Here is a 15,874-nt window from a genome sequence, read left to right as displayed (position 1 = left end):
GCTGTGTCACCTGAGGTACTCCCCAGTGTAATGACTATTATAGTGGGGGAGAGGGGGAAAGCAGGAAATGGGCCACACGGACTCTTGTAGCAGTCTTCATTACATTTTCTGGTCTCCAGCGGGTTGTGGCCAGTGGTAGGCACGGCCGACATGACTGGTGGGGGGAACCTCAGCAGGAGGGTAGGCAGCAGATGGTGGGTCCCGGCCCCACAACATAAGACTAACAATGAATTCAAGACAAAATATCTCATACAGTACTAATAACACTGAGCATATATAGCATGCTAGCCGGAGCAAATCGTAACCAGAAATGTAAACAGAGGGGGGAAACAGGAGGCAACTAGTGTAGTGAATCCTAGTTCGTTTTAATGGTATAGCAGGAGTTAGCTTAGCCGTAGGCTTGTATACTCGTGCCCCCGTCACCTAGTGACTTTTAACCTACTTAGCTTGCTCTGTCTTAGCCCATTTAATTATTTATTTCCTCTAAGATGGCTGCCTTGTTTATAGTTAGGCCACTTGTTATGAGTTTTATTATCAGTGTCACTGCGCCAAGGCGTCAAGATCAAGCACAAAAGACAAACAAACAGTAGGTGTTCACACTTAGGGATTTTCCCTCTCTATACTTTCGAGGGATTGTTGATATTAATTGCCGTCCCAAGCATGCCTGTTATCTATTGTTTTGGAATACACCTACGTCAGGGGACCTTGTAGATCTGTATAAATACATCACACTTTAGACAGATAATCAGAGGGATTTCGACCAGAGGGCATCGCCACCATCGCTGATACCGATGCTGCAGTCGTCTTGACGCTGACCCAGTCTTCGTGTCCCTACGGAGTCTGAGATAGAGACCTCATTCCAAGGTAACGAGGGTTGGGGGCTCCTCTCATGGACATGGCAGATTAGGTTTTAGCAAACCCAGCTCTCCTTTAGGTAGGAGGTTAGGCCTATTCTCATTTAGGGTATTAGGGCATATTCCATCTTATATATACATATATATATTTTCTTTCATATATTGCAAAATGGTGGGGGTCTTCATAACAATGACTCTCTTCTTCACAATACTGTTGCTTGGTATATTCATTATCCTAATCATTGCAGTTCATGCAACTTATCGCAAATTGCAGTTATGTTAAATAAAAACTATTATAACTTCACTGCATCTGTGTTTTTGCCTTTGTTTGTATGAGACATAATGTATCTGTGAGAAAAAGGGGAATCTCCGTTCAACCACGACATACCCTGAGATATCTTACTTTGAGTCCATGCATAAGCGACTGCCATAAATCACCTTTTACTATTGTGTTTCTGGTGAGGTGCTGCTAGTGAGCCGGTAAGGTTGGGACAACAGTTGCGACTTGTTGTAGGAAAGACTCAGTCGCCTACAAACAAAAGTTCTGTTATCCTTAAACCAGCAGTCTTGCTCAGAGCAAGAGTCCAAACTACGACACGGCGCCACCAATGATGGTGTTTAGGCACTAATTTACGGATACCCTGACTATCACTGTCTCACAGACAACAGGTACCCTGAGTACCATTATACGGAGACGTCCGTGGTCTTTGGGAAACTCTTCCTCAGCTGAACAGGTGACACCTAATTAAGCTGTAGGTTGTTCGAGCTCGAACTCATAAAAAGGAAAAGACTTCCCCTATTTGGTGTTCCGTTTCTCTAAACAAATATTGCTAATACCATAGATATTCCTGCAAATGCTAGACATGCACTTACACAACATTTATTAGCGCATGGCCTTACAGACGAGGGCGGGGATGTTACTCTGATAATAGAGGCAACTGAAGCATACCAAACAGAAACGTTTTATTTCTGGGTCACCTTTCCTGAAGCTGACCAAAGAACGCACACATTTCACACATATGAAGTTGCGAACGTACCTGTACGGTACGAAGCATACCAGTATCATGAAATATCACTCACATATGAAGAGCATCAGAACTGGTTTGAAGGCGCCCTACCACATGTACTACGAAGAGTGAGGCTGGGTCCTTTAAGTAATGAAGGGCCTACATGGCCTATGTTTGCCACATATACGCCTCACCCAGGCATACAGAATATGCCGATAGCAGATTTGCGAGTTTTATATAATGAATTAGTGGCATTATATAGACGATTGGTTCAGTTCGTACTGCGAACGTTGAACACTGCACCAGCGCGTCCAGCACCACCAGTAGCTGGTGGTTATCAATTGGCTACTGGGATTAATCCACAAACAGTGCATACTATTATGGGTAAAGTTCCCATGGAACGGGAAAAAATACTGTTCTGGATAGCCCAGAAAACTAATCAGCTGGAAGCTGTGTTTCCCCATACGGGACCACAGGAAAAACATAGATTGCTCACCATGTGCTTGCCGTTTGGGATGGTTCGCTCGGTGGATGACTGTGCCACATGGGGTACAGTCTTCGCTGCCATATATACTACCACACATGGTACCCCGACACTTGTCAATTTGCCAGAAGTGTTAAAACAAATACAAAATGAGCATGGGGCTGCACCAGCCCTGGATCTGGGGATGAAATTGATGCGTAACTTTGACGCCGTCTCCTCAATAATACTGAGTAATATTAAAGGGGAAGCGGTGGCACTGGCGATACGCCAGCGTCTCCGGGAAACTCCAAATCTGGAACAAGAGAGACAGCTACCGGAAATAATTTCCGATACCTATACTAGTATAAGACGGGATAGTTTGGGAGCCAAACCTAAAAAATTGGAATTACAATGTACCGCCCATAAGGAGGGTACTAAGCAGGCACAAGAGGGCTCTAAAAAGCGCTGGGACAAACAAAAAGATTTCAAAGATAAAAGAAATAAGAGAGCTGATTCTCCCATCCCGAGTACTCCGAAAGTAGGTATAATCTCAGAAATAGGGAGCACATTAGACCTCCAGACAGATATACTGATTCACGTCCCTCTCGTTCCTTTCAGGATGCACCGGATAAACGTAGCGAGAGAGGGGGCCGTCAAGATCGACATCCGGAATACGTGAAAGAAAAGAAAGACTCACCACAGTCTACCATTAAAAAAGAAGAAAAGACTCCTCAGCAAAAGCCGCAGTTTAAAAAGAAGAAGGTGGCAGCACTGACAGTTAAAAATGCCAGTAGTATTGAGAACGCTGTTGAGGAACAAGAGGTGGGCAGTGACTCTGTTAGACAGTGCGGCAGAGGTCACGATATGTCGCCAGAGTCTGAAAGATCATCTGGATGCGACAGCAACTAGCGATTACAACGCGGTTGAGACAGCGGATGGCCGCGTTCTCGCCCCGATAGGGTTTATGATTTAACAATGCAGATAGAGGGAAATGTGAGACGCCCGATTAGTGTAATATTTTGGGATGAACTTACTAGTGATATCTTATTGGCCGAGAGGGACTGGCCACCTGAACACGTCCGCAAGCTCCCACATGGGGAAGATGTCATTTTGCCTTCTTTCTCCGATCTTGTTCCAGAAGCAGCGATAGAAGCCTCTGCTGCTGAATGGGCTTTAGCACAGGCACCTGCACTATACAGTCATCATGTAGGTTGGGACAAGGAGTCTCCTTGTCATATTATTCCCGTTAGGTCTACACCCCAACCGCAGCCACAATACCCTGTTAAACATGAAGCAAAAGCTCTGGTGAAGAAGACACTGTCACAACTTGAGTACCAGGGAGTAATTGAGCCCTGTACATCTGCGATGAATAACCCATTATTCCCCGTTGCAAAGCCAGATCATTCATATAGAATAGTGGTTGATTATAGACATTTAAATAGTAATACACGCACATATGCTATACAAAACTCACCCAGCACAGCACTGATAAACAATATAGTGCGTAAAAAATATAAAACTACATTGGATATATCAAATGGATTTTTCTGCCAGAATTTAGCACATGAAAGTAGGGACCTAAGTGCATTTTCATTCGGCTCTCAGAAACGCTTTTGTTGTTTACCTCAAGGCTATAAAAATAGCCCAGGCCTGTTTTCAGCCCGTGTAACATCAATTTTGCACGAGCTTGATTCCTATGCATTGTCCTATGTGGATGATATCTATCTCACTGACGACGCCCTCGACATTCGTCTTGCGAGGGTCGATCGGATCATTTTGGGATTTGCGGACCTCAGTTATAAATGTAATTTTAAGAAAAGCAAGATAGCATTTCTTAGTGTGTTGTTCCTGGGATATGAGCTATCAAACGAGGGGAAGAGCCTGGCCCCGCACTTCCTAGAAAAGTGTGCTCAACTACAGCCTCCGAACACACTTAAGAAATTACAGTCATTACTGGGTTTCTTCAATTTTGGCAGAACATACATTCCAGATTATGCAGAACGCATCAAGCCACTTTATGACTTAATTCAGCCCAATTTTTCTAGCAGGCGATGGACGATTGAACACACACACATCCTTAGAGACATGCAACGGGACCTGCTAGAAGCGAAACACTTACACACATGTGACAATACAACAAATTTGGTCATCAAAATAATTGCTGGTGCCCTTGGATTTACTTATGTCACCTTTAATGAGGATGACACAGTGCCGATAGCATATAAATCACATTTATATTAAAATGCTGAAAAATGTTTTGCACCTACAGAAAAGATTCTGACAGCAGTTCAGATGGCCGTCATAAAAGAGAGGCCACTTGCCCAGGGGAAACACATTATTGTTGTCTCCCCGGTGCCGGCCTTAGAGGCTGTCACTAAAGCGAGCGTTCCGAACGCTAAGGCATTACATCCACGATGGATTCAATGGGCAACGTCTCTGACCGCCACTGATGTCGATTATGTGTTCGATCCAAGGCTTCAGACACAAGAATTACTCCAATATGAACAGGAGTACCCCGCTCCTCTAAATATCTTGCCACTGGGCAGTTATAATACTATCATTTATACTGACGGATCAGCACAACCGGCTGTAGGTACTAAACATCAATACTCAGCAGCTTGCGCAGCCGTGTGCGGAGTGATGGAAGATGGAGTTTTCCACCCTCACAATACCTACACGCAGACCTTAGGGGACTGCACAGCCCAGTTGGCTGAGCTTAAAGCTCTTATTCTAGCGCTCGAACATGCTGAGGCAGGAAGCCAGACTTTGATAGTCTGTGATTCATATTACTGCGTCCAGTCATACAATGAATATCTCCATCATTGGAAACTGAACGGGTTTAGGGATTCTAAAGGGAACACCATTAAACACAAAATATTGTGGGGAAGGGTGGCTGATCTTAAGGATAGGCTACCAGGTGTCCATGTAGTTCATACATTAGGACACCAACGTGTAGGAATACACGTTGCCGGTAATACATTGGCTGATGAAGCAGCCAAAGCATCAGTAGCTACAGCTTCTGTGGCTGCAGTGACTCGTTCTCGGACGAGGTTGGATAATGAAATATTGCTTGCCGTTAAAGCTTCGGCTGCAGGCAAGACCCTTCCAAAAGGTTACCCTACAAACTATACTTACCATATCAGTGCACAGAATGTTGCTTATACAACAATTCCTGGGGTTGGAGATCGAGTGATCCCCAATGAAGACCAGAGATTAGAGCTGATTACAGCCGAACATGAGGGTGTCGCTTCTGCGCATGCTGGTATACAGGCCACGATCACAATTCTACAGCAAAGATACTGGTGGCCTGGTCTATGCAGACGAACTAAGCAGTATGTCCTTTGCTGTGACATTTGCCAGCAGATTAAGGGCTCTACTATCAAACGCCCTCCGCAGACATCCCTCTTAGTGTCAGACAAGCCACTTCAGTGTGTGTACCTAGACCATTGTGGTCCCTTACAGCCTGATGGTGCATACAAATACATTCTAGTGGCTGTGGATTCCTGTTCTAGATTCCTGTGGGTATGGCCACAGCGGTCGGCTGACGCCCGGACTGTTATAAAAGATTTGCTGATCTTTATCGGTACATATGCGGTTGCAGCATTCCATTCGGACCAGGGCCCTGCATTTGCCTCTAAGGCATTTAGGGACACCATGGGGACGATGGGTGTTGAACTCCATTACTCCTCACCATACCATCCCGAGGGAAATTCGGTCGTGGAGAGGCGGAATCGTGATCTAAAGCAGTCCTTAACAGCTCGAGTATTAGGTTCAGGCCGCAGTTGGTTACACCACCTACATGGGGTCCAGAGAGCACTGAATAATCTGCCAAGATGGTCCTTGGGGGGAAGGTCTCCATATGAGGTTCTCTTTGGGATACCTATGTATGTCCCAGATCTTGATGCCCCTGGTATGGTGGCGGCAAAAACACCATTTGACATAAAGGAACGTCTCACTGTTTTACAGGAGCTTCAACAATTTCGTGATGATAAATCACCTGCAAGTGCTGCCACTTTAGGAATAAGGGAATTGGCGAAAACTTCGACTGGCTGGATTCCTAACGTTGAGGATCTGGTTCGTGAGAAGATCACTGTGAAAAAGGAATTCGGTCCCGCATACAGAGCACCTGTACCAGTCTTGGGAATAAAAGGCACCAGGACTGTCATTCTACCACCACTGTCTGGTTCTAAATCGAACAGATTCATCTCCATTGATGACATCAAATTACACCATGTGGCCGATTCTTCACAGTAGACCAGGAGGTCCCTTGGGTGGTTCCCGATCCCCTCTCACTACCCAACAGGACATGTATCTACATAGTAGGATGAACATCACTACTACTGACTATGCAACTATGTCAACTGCTGTTCCAGACACTTCCTCGACCATGGGGAGGGCGGAAAATGAACTTTTGTTGGTTCCAGTCACATCTTCGGTGACTACCCCGCTTCAAGATTTGGCTGTATTTTCCAAGAACACTTCCACGACTAATTACGTTGTCTATCAAGAACCTCCACGAGCGGTGGATCAGAATACTGCGGCTCCTGTGTTTGCAGAGACTACCTCTGGCTATCTCATTGACATTGATGATTTTTCTTCGGATTCATCCTCTACAGTGATTGACAATATTTCAAAAAGTAGTAAGCTGTATCGATGGCTTAAAAAGACCTATTTGATCTACCCATGGAACTATCTATGGTTTTGTTTGACATTTCTTGCATTATTTTTATGGATTGGTTTTGTGACTGTTTTTTGTTTTGCTGATTAATGGTCACTATATTCCTGATCGCTCCTCTGTGGAGCCTGTTGATGAAATTTTAACACCACATCATTCTTCACATAAGGTCCGTAGAGATTTGTCCCCTGTGAATATTACAGCTATACCAATTACTGATGGGATTGTGTGGGACAAAGTTCCATTCGATATATACGGGCCTACAGAGATAATTCAAATACCATACGTGTTCAAAATTTCAATGTGTGATGTTATTACACCTAATGTTGTCTCTGATGATTGGGATGTCCAAACGGTTGATTCCATGCTAGCTGAAATGAAGGACTATTCCGCTTTTGGAAGTGATGATGTATATGATTATACAATGAATTATGGGGAAATGTTCTGCTATAACAATTGGGGACATCACTACCTACACCGTACAACTAGATATAAGCCTCTCTTGAACTACACACAGTGGGAACACTGTTCAACACCACAGGTGGGGAGTCCAAAGTATTACAGCGATAAATGTACATACTTTTCTGGGCATGATACAAGGAAAGCAGAGTCGTATTATTTTAAAATACCTCCGGCACATATTAGTAAACTTTTGCTAACAGATACAAAACTGATTTATTCAGATCCCTTCATTTCCCGGCTCTCGCTTGAGGGTTACGAATATTGGAAAATTGCTATTGATTTGAAAAGTGTATGGGGAACACAAGATTGGCAGACACAGGGTAAAGAGGCTTTGTTTCGGGCATGCCTGATTCATGTGCAAATGATTTTCTTAAATGACACTATAGAGCAGACATCCTGTCTAGGGTTAGCAAAAATTAAAGACATGAACACACCCAGTATCCCTACTCCTACAAAAGTTAGAGATTGGCAACACTTTCTTAATGTCACAGAAGAAAGGTTAGATGCAATGGTTAAGGCTGGTACCTATAATTCTTCACTTTCCCGTCCCGGCAGGTGGTTGGTTTGGCCCTCCGACACTAATGAGTGTCAAAAGCAGTTCTTGAACTCTTCAGGGGTTTTTTCAATTAACAGGCCTGACCCTCGCTTTCTATCAGGTCAACATACAGGTATAATTACAACATACAGTGTGGGTAAGCTGTGCCAGCAATGGGTGCGGACAAACACGTTAACAGCGGTTAAAAAACACCTGAACACTCTTTCTGACAGTATAGACTTACAGGATTTCCTGTTAGGTCCTAGAAAACAGCGCTCAAAACGTTTTTTATATGCTATGTACAATTAAATTTGGAAACTTTCCCAGATTGAGGCTGCTGCACGTTTAAGGCAACTGGGTAAAGAGAATTTGGAAAAAACATTAGCTGTTGTCGACAATGGCATGAACACGCTGTCCAACAGGATTTATTCACTGTCGAATATAGTGTCGTCTGCTATTGATATCACTCAGTCAGACTTGTCCCGGTTATATAATGAGCAAACACAGCTACGTTCCATCATGCAGCTGGGTTGGACATTACAGGCACTGAAAAGTGGCCACATTCCATGGAGGTACATTAATGGGAGTGAACTGTTCACTGCTTTTAGTTTTTCCAGGGAACAAGGGACAATGGCTAAAAGGGAGGCTAGTTTCACCCTGCTTCAAGTAGAAAAGTTAGATAAGTTGCCCTTCACTGTAGTTGAGAGTCCTTCAACTATTTGGCTCTTGCACGGCATTATTCATTTACCGATTTCAACCTTTCGTTTCTCGAGCTATATGACGATATGAGCAGCTGGGAGATAGCTTTATTAAGGAAGAGTGGGAGTTGCCCTTTGACAATAGATGTCTGAACGGTGAACAGGAGATCTTTCTTAGCGGAAATGAATGTGAGACTGCTGTTCGTCATTCTATGATATGCAAACAGGTGTCTCTTCACGGTCTTTGCAATGCGGGGGTCGCAAATTTGGCCTGTTTTCTAAAGGGTACTCCCGTCCCCTTGATTCGTCCAGTATTTCATGTACTTTCCAACGGCAGTTATGTGGTACTGAACGATCAAAGCTGTTGCGGCATGCAACCTGGAATTGCCTACGCAATCTCAGTCACAAAGGTCGTTACGTGTTGTGGACATGTTTTGTTTCCCCCCACACGAGAGATAAAAGTATCTGACATGTGGCCCCACATAGATACTATTAATGTGAACTATGACAAGTTGAGTAGACTAAAGGCGCTATTGTTTCAAACACAGGTCGCCTTGACATCTGCAAAAGAGACGTATGCTCTCCAGATTGCGAGATCATCAGCCGAGATACAGTCCCTTTTAAATACCGATTTCCCCAAACATTTTGGAGAGCTGGTATCGAGAATATTCAATGCTTCAAGCACCACTGGGATTGTTCATTTCTTTAAGGCTGTCGGGTCTGGTTTCGTGTCCATCTTCCAGACTGTCTTTGGAGTCATCCCATCAGCCATCCATTCTCTCTTTTCAAGTGTGTTTGGTGGCTTTCCAATTATTTTGGCTTTAATTGGCGGACTACTACTGCTATTTCTTCTGATTCGCGGTGGTTGTTTCTTTCCAGCAACACAGAGCAATGGAGCCGCTCCCGCCAACTCCACTGTGCCGTGAGCGCATGGTTCGGATCTTCGATACACCTTTGCTGGTGGAACTGGAGCTTGACTGGTTGTTGTCATTCCGGCCACTTCTCTGGTGTGTACAACCGGTCTTCCGCTGAATATGGTGTTTCTTTGAGCATCTGTCTATGGTCTGTCTTGCTGTAGCACCGACATCTCCTGTGGACCACGAACTGCTGATGTCCCCGATGAGGGTTCATACACGGTCATGCCCCTTGAGACTGAGGTTGCTCCGCGAGGCCACCTATGAGCCTTCCGTTATAAGATCTAACATGGATGAAGACACTGCAGCAAGTATCGATGCACTGCGGAATATGGCTCACTTCTGCTCTGTGGATCCGTTTGTTCGCCCAGCACTAGACTTCACTTCGGATGATGTTGACTCATTTTTGAGGTCCTTGACTGGTGACTTCGATGGCATTCTTCAAGATCATGCGTATAACACATAATTTGATGAATTTGTTTACCATTCCCGATTCCAAATTATGCAATTATAATAGACGTTTGCTGTACTTGTTTATAGTTGATATTAACATATCTGTATGTATTTTTAGACAGATTTGTTTTTACGTGTTTTCACACACAGCAATTTTTTTATTATTAGCTTGTTTTTTGCTTTTAGCTTATAGTTCAGAAGCAGCTTTTTAGTATTTGGGTTCCTGTACCTTCATCATACCTGTTACGGCAATGGGGAGGGTGTAGTGAATCCTAGTTCGTTTTAATGGGATAGCAGGAGTTAGCTTAGCCGTAGGCTTGTAGACTCGTGCCTCCGTCACATAGTGACTTTTAACTTTTAACTTTTAACCTACTTAGCTTGCTCTGTCTTAGCCCATTTAAATATTTATTTCCTCTAAGATGGCTGCCTTGTTTATAGTTAGGCCACTTGTTATGAGTTTTATTATCAGTGTCACTGCGCCAAGGCGTCAAGATAAAGCACAAAAGACAAACAAACAGTAGGTGTTCACACTTAGGGATTTTCCCTCTCTATACTTTCGAGGGATTGTTGATATTAATTGCCGTCCCAAGCATGCCTGTTATCTATTGTTTTGGAATACACCTACGTCAGGGGACCTTGTAGATCTGTATAAATACATCACACTTTAGACAGATAATCAGATCAGAGGGATTCCGACCAGAGGGCATCGCCACCATCGCTGATACCGATGCTGCAGTCGTCTTGACGCTGACCCAGTCTTCGTGTCCCTACGGAGTCTGAGGTAACGAGGGTTGGGGGCTCATCTCATGGACATGGCTTTGGCAGATTAGGTTTTAGCAAACCCAGCTCTCCTTTAGGTAGGAGGTTAGGCCTATTCTCATTTAGGGTATTAGGGCATATTCCATCTTATATATAAATATATATATTTTCTTTCATATATTGCTAAATGGTGGGGGTCTTCATAACAATGACTCTCTTCTTCACAATACTGTTGCTTGGTATATTCATTATCCTAATCATTGCAGTTCATGCAAATTGCAGTTATGTTAAATAAAAACTATTTTAACTTCACTGCATCTGTGTTTTTGCCTTTGTTTGTATGAGACATAATGTATCTGTGAGAAAAGGGTAATCTCCGTTCAACCACGACATACCCTGAGATATCTTACTTTGAGTCCATGCGTAAGCGACTGCCATAAATCACCTTTTACTATTGTGTTTCTGGTGAGGTGCTGCTAGTGAGCCGGTAAGGTTGGGACAACAGTTGCGACTTGTTGTAGGAAAGACTCAGTCGCCTACAAACAAAAGTTCTGTTATCCTTAAACCAGCAGTCTTGCTCAGAGCAAGAGTCCAAACTACGACTGTGACACATCCCCACAGCCCTGTCATAGACAAAGCCCTAGAAAGGACGGAAAGCGCCCTGCGAGCCAGATGCGCTAGGAGCTATTTGCTTAGGCCAGACAATATCAACAGAGACTGAAAAGACAATAGTCACAATAGTTACAATAGTTACAATACTGGCAGCTCCTATCATAACAGGGGTAGATAGAAGCAGAAGCTAGTGAACTGGTCACTTATCTGTCCAGCGGGGAAGTACTGCTTCGGGCTGGAGGGCAGGGGTTCTCGGCTGTGTCAGAAGTTCATCACTGTGAGCGTTCTGCTGTTGTCGATAGTTTCAGAGGGGATCGGGATTTGTCTCTGCCTTGATCCTGGGTGAGGGCAATCACAGCCTGAAGAGCATGTTGTCTGCCTTCTTTTGATTTTAGTGTGCAGTCGGAGGTCTGTCCCCTCTTCTGTAAGGTGGTGTGGTGGTGAGAAGTAGCAATGGAAGAAGGATCCTCCAGGGTCGGAGAATCTGTTCTCGGGTGGGCAGGAGTGTGGTCCATGGGATTCATAATGAGGTCATCCAGGAAGGAACTAAGGTCTGCGGGATCAAGGAAGTCTCTTGATGTACCATCCAGGGTAATTCACATACGGGAGGGCTCGAAAAGGCCAAATTTGGTGTCCAGCTGCCTGAGCTGGGGTCGTAGTGCCAGGAATGCTTTCCGCTTCTCGTTCCTTACTCTGGAGAAGTCCGCGGCCACCCGTATCTCATGACCCTCTAGGGAGTACGGGCCCTGAGATCTGGCCGCTGAGATGACTTGGTGGGCCTGCTCATGGCAGAGGAAGCATGGGATGATGGGGCGAGATCGCCCAGAGATTGCTTGATACAGAGGACCAATTCTGTGAGCTCTTTGAAACTCCAACGGCGTGGAAAAATCAATGCCCGTGAGTTCAGGGAGGAAGTTTTTAAGAAAGGCCTTGACGTCCGATCCTTCCTTGTGTTCCCGTATGCCCAAAAAGCGGACATTGTCTCTCCTGCTTCTGTCCTCCAAGTCTGTGACCTTTGTCTGCAAGGACCGTATCTATACGTCCCGGGCCGGCAGATCCGCAATGTGATCCTCGACGGTTGTGAGGCAGTGATCGAGCTCCGTTACCGTTACTTCGAAACGGGCTAAATCTGCCCATATGGAGGTAGAGGCCACAGAGAGGTCTGAAATCTGCAAGTCCATTGCCTCCAGGCGCTGTCCCACTGCTGTAATTTCCTGCAAAATGTGGTCAGTGGCATCGGCGGAGTGAAAGTCGGCCGGCTCAGCCGCGGAAGTAGGAGGGGTCACGTGTGCTGCCATAGGTTTCGGTAGTGCGATAGCTTCTTAGAACAGTAGTCGGCGGGAGTGTCTGCCCGATGATTTACTCCCTGGCATCGCCACCTGGGAGAAGAAGGGGTCCCAGAGCAGAACTGCAGGAGATCCTCGTGGTTATGGGGCTATGTCGTGGCTGTGCAGAAGGCATAGTTGTCTCCTAGGGATGGAAAATCCAGCACAGGAACCCCTCCTATGTGGGTGTAGCTGCTCCCGAAGGAGGTAATATGAGCGCGCTGCACAAGGGCCAGCGAACCAGTCGGGCTCCTGGTGTGGCCTACTCCCCAGCCGTGGCCCTCCGCAGTCAGGCCCAATCTCGATGAACCGTTCCGAACCTGGTTGTATGTGGGGGAGGGATTGCCCTAGATGCGGGCCGGCAACAATTGCAAGGGTGGTGTTTTACTGAGGTGAGGCGCTCACCCAAAGAGTCCATGCAAAGGTTCAGTCCCTTCAACAGCACCCAGTTCATGCAGGCTGCCACTTCGCTATGGTGGACCCCAGTCCCTGGGGTCCCGCCATTCCAGGGGACAGACTACTATAGGCAAAATCCTGCTTACAAGGCCAGTCGGGATGCAGGCTGGCAGACGGTCCTCATATCGCATGTGGTAGGGAGCTGCAGCGTGCCTCCTCGCGCATGGCACAAGCCTCACTGGGCCCTCCAGCGAAGGCGCACTCCGTGGTGGAGGAGGATCTGTCTCCCTCTTTCCGCGGCATAGGGTCTCTCCTGCACAGGTGGGGAGGCTGCTAGTAGTCCAGGAGCTCCAGGAGCCCAGGGGGTGTCCAACTGGAAGTGCTGAGGGGTCACTGCCGTGGGCGGGCTCCAATCTGACTTCTGCGGCCGGATGCGATCCGTCCCGGCCGCCCACACTCCTCGTGTGCTCTCCACGCAAGGAGATAATCAAGACTGCGGCTCCTCCCGCAGTGGAAGGCCGTGAGGTCGCTGCGCTGCTCACGCCGTCTTATGGGGAGAAGCGGCCCCCTCCAATGCACGCCATCAGTGTGAGCAGACTGCGTCTAGCGTGTGGAGGTACTCCCGTCCCTCGATAGCCCCTCCGGGCCCCCGGGCTCAACTCGATACGCAGAGCGCATTTATCAGGCGGCCATTTCCAACGATGGCCAGACCACACACCCCCAAAGTGTTGGAATTTTAAGTTTCAAAATTACCTACTCCCAAAAAACTACATTAGGCATTTACCTAAAATTTAATATTTCCCCAAAAAATAAACCATATGCCATAGATAAAGTCAATTGGAAGTCCTATCAAAAATTGCAAAGATTAATGAATAGTTACTTTAACTTTAGAAATTATCAATAAAAAAATAATTCAAAATAAATTACCCACATTTCAAATTGTAATACTAAATTACATAAACTGGCAAGTTCAAAGATGAAAACATTTCACAAATTACAAAAGCACCGTTTTTGAAAACCAAAAATGCATTAAAAGTGATGAAATATGTTTGTTAATTTAATAACTAAAGAAAACACTTTTTTAAATTCTGAGAAATAAAACTTGTTTATAAAATTGTTCACAGACAAACCTACCTATTAAAATGGTTATAAAACTAAATAAAATACATATAACATTTATATTTTACACAATTTAAAATCAAAAATGTAAAAAAAAATAAGTTGATAAATATTATTTGTTATAAATTAAAAATGACATTTATGAAGCACTTCAAGTATAACATTTACAATTTATGTGGCAAGATCCAAAGGACCCAAAACGCAAGACAGTTATCTATGTGTGCCCCAAGCTTATATTTCTTTGTCCAAGTCAACATCCAGTGCTTTACACTGCTCCACCCACAGATCCAGAAACTTTTCTGTTCCTTCTGGCATCCCCTGTGTTCATAGTTCTGCCACTTGAGAGCCCTTGGGGGGAGGGATTCCTGGTTAACATTTGCCAAGATTGGGGGGCCTGAATTTTGCCTCATATGAATGGTGAATAACCACAGCCTTTAGACAAGGAAGTGGGATTCAGCCTTCTGAAGTTTGTGTGCTGAATTTCAATTTGTTTGTTTGCTGACCCACGCATACAAAGTCCTGCACAAGGAAGGAACATCATACATCTACAAATGAATGCCCTTCCACCAACAGACGAGACACCTTCCATCCGCCTCCCCCTTTCTTGTAGACACCCCCAGATCTGCCCATCCAACAGTGGAGGATGCTCATTCTCTCACCTGGTGGCAAAAGCCTGGAACGACCGTCACCTGCACTTCAGGAATTCAGAAAAGGACTAAAGACATGGCTGTTCAAATGAACAAAACACCAAGGAGCAGCTAGCAACTCTAATGCAACTCTAATGCCTTGAGACCATCAGGGAAGATTTGCTGTGCTTTATATAAACTGATTAATTGATTGATATAAATACTACTTTTTTTCATAAAACCAAATATCTGTCTAGCCATTCATTTTTTGGGGGTTGCTAAGATTGTTTTTAGTTACAATTCTTTTCAGGCTTACACCAACCTCCACCCTGAGAAGCCTTGGACCTGTGTTACTCCTGAGAGACAAGTACAGAAGGGATAGTACTTGGCCCAGAGCCCTTAGTAGGTGAGGCACCAGGAGTACAATGCCTCAACCCCCATGATTGGGCCTAGTAGCTCCTGCTTGCCCAGTGGCCCATGGCAGGTGTTTTGGCAGCTACTATATAATGCTATGCCAGACCTATTTTCTTCCACAATGCAGCATGCAGAACGAGTGAGGCCACCAAAAGCCATCCTTTGGCAAAATCATCAGCTAAGTGATGGGTTCTTTGCTGAGTGGGCACCATATACAGTTCCCCAAGGCCACACTGCTAATGCCAACAAAGCTAGGTTTTATGCCACATTGCAATTTTCTGACATCCTTGGGTCAACTGACTGCACTCATATATGACTGGAGACCTGGTATAGACAAGAACAAGTTTACTGTAACTATAAAGTGAAGGACACTATTAATGTTTAAATGCTCTGTGATACATACCTATGCATAGTGAACGTCTGTGCTAGGTTACTACAGTGCCTTGATTCGGTAGGCGAGCAACATAAGTAATACTATGGTGGTGACACATGACTCTCACTGTACTTGGTTGCTTAGTGAGTAGCAAACTAAACCCTTTATCATTATTATGCATTACGAATT

Source organism: Pleurodeles waltl, chromosome 2_2 (genome assembly GCF_031143425.1).
Source record: "Pleurodeles waltl isolate 20211129_DDA chromosome 2_2, aPleWal1.hap1.20221129, whole genome shotgun sequence".
Classification (NCBI taxonomy): domain Eukaryota; kingdom Metazoa; phylum Chordata; class Amphibia; order Caudata; family Salamandridae; genus Pleurodeles; species Pleurodeles waltl.
Note: the sequence above shows the minus strand (reverse complement) of the source record.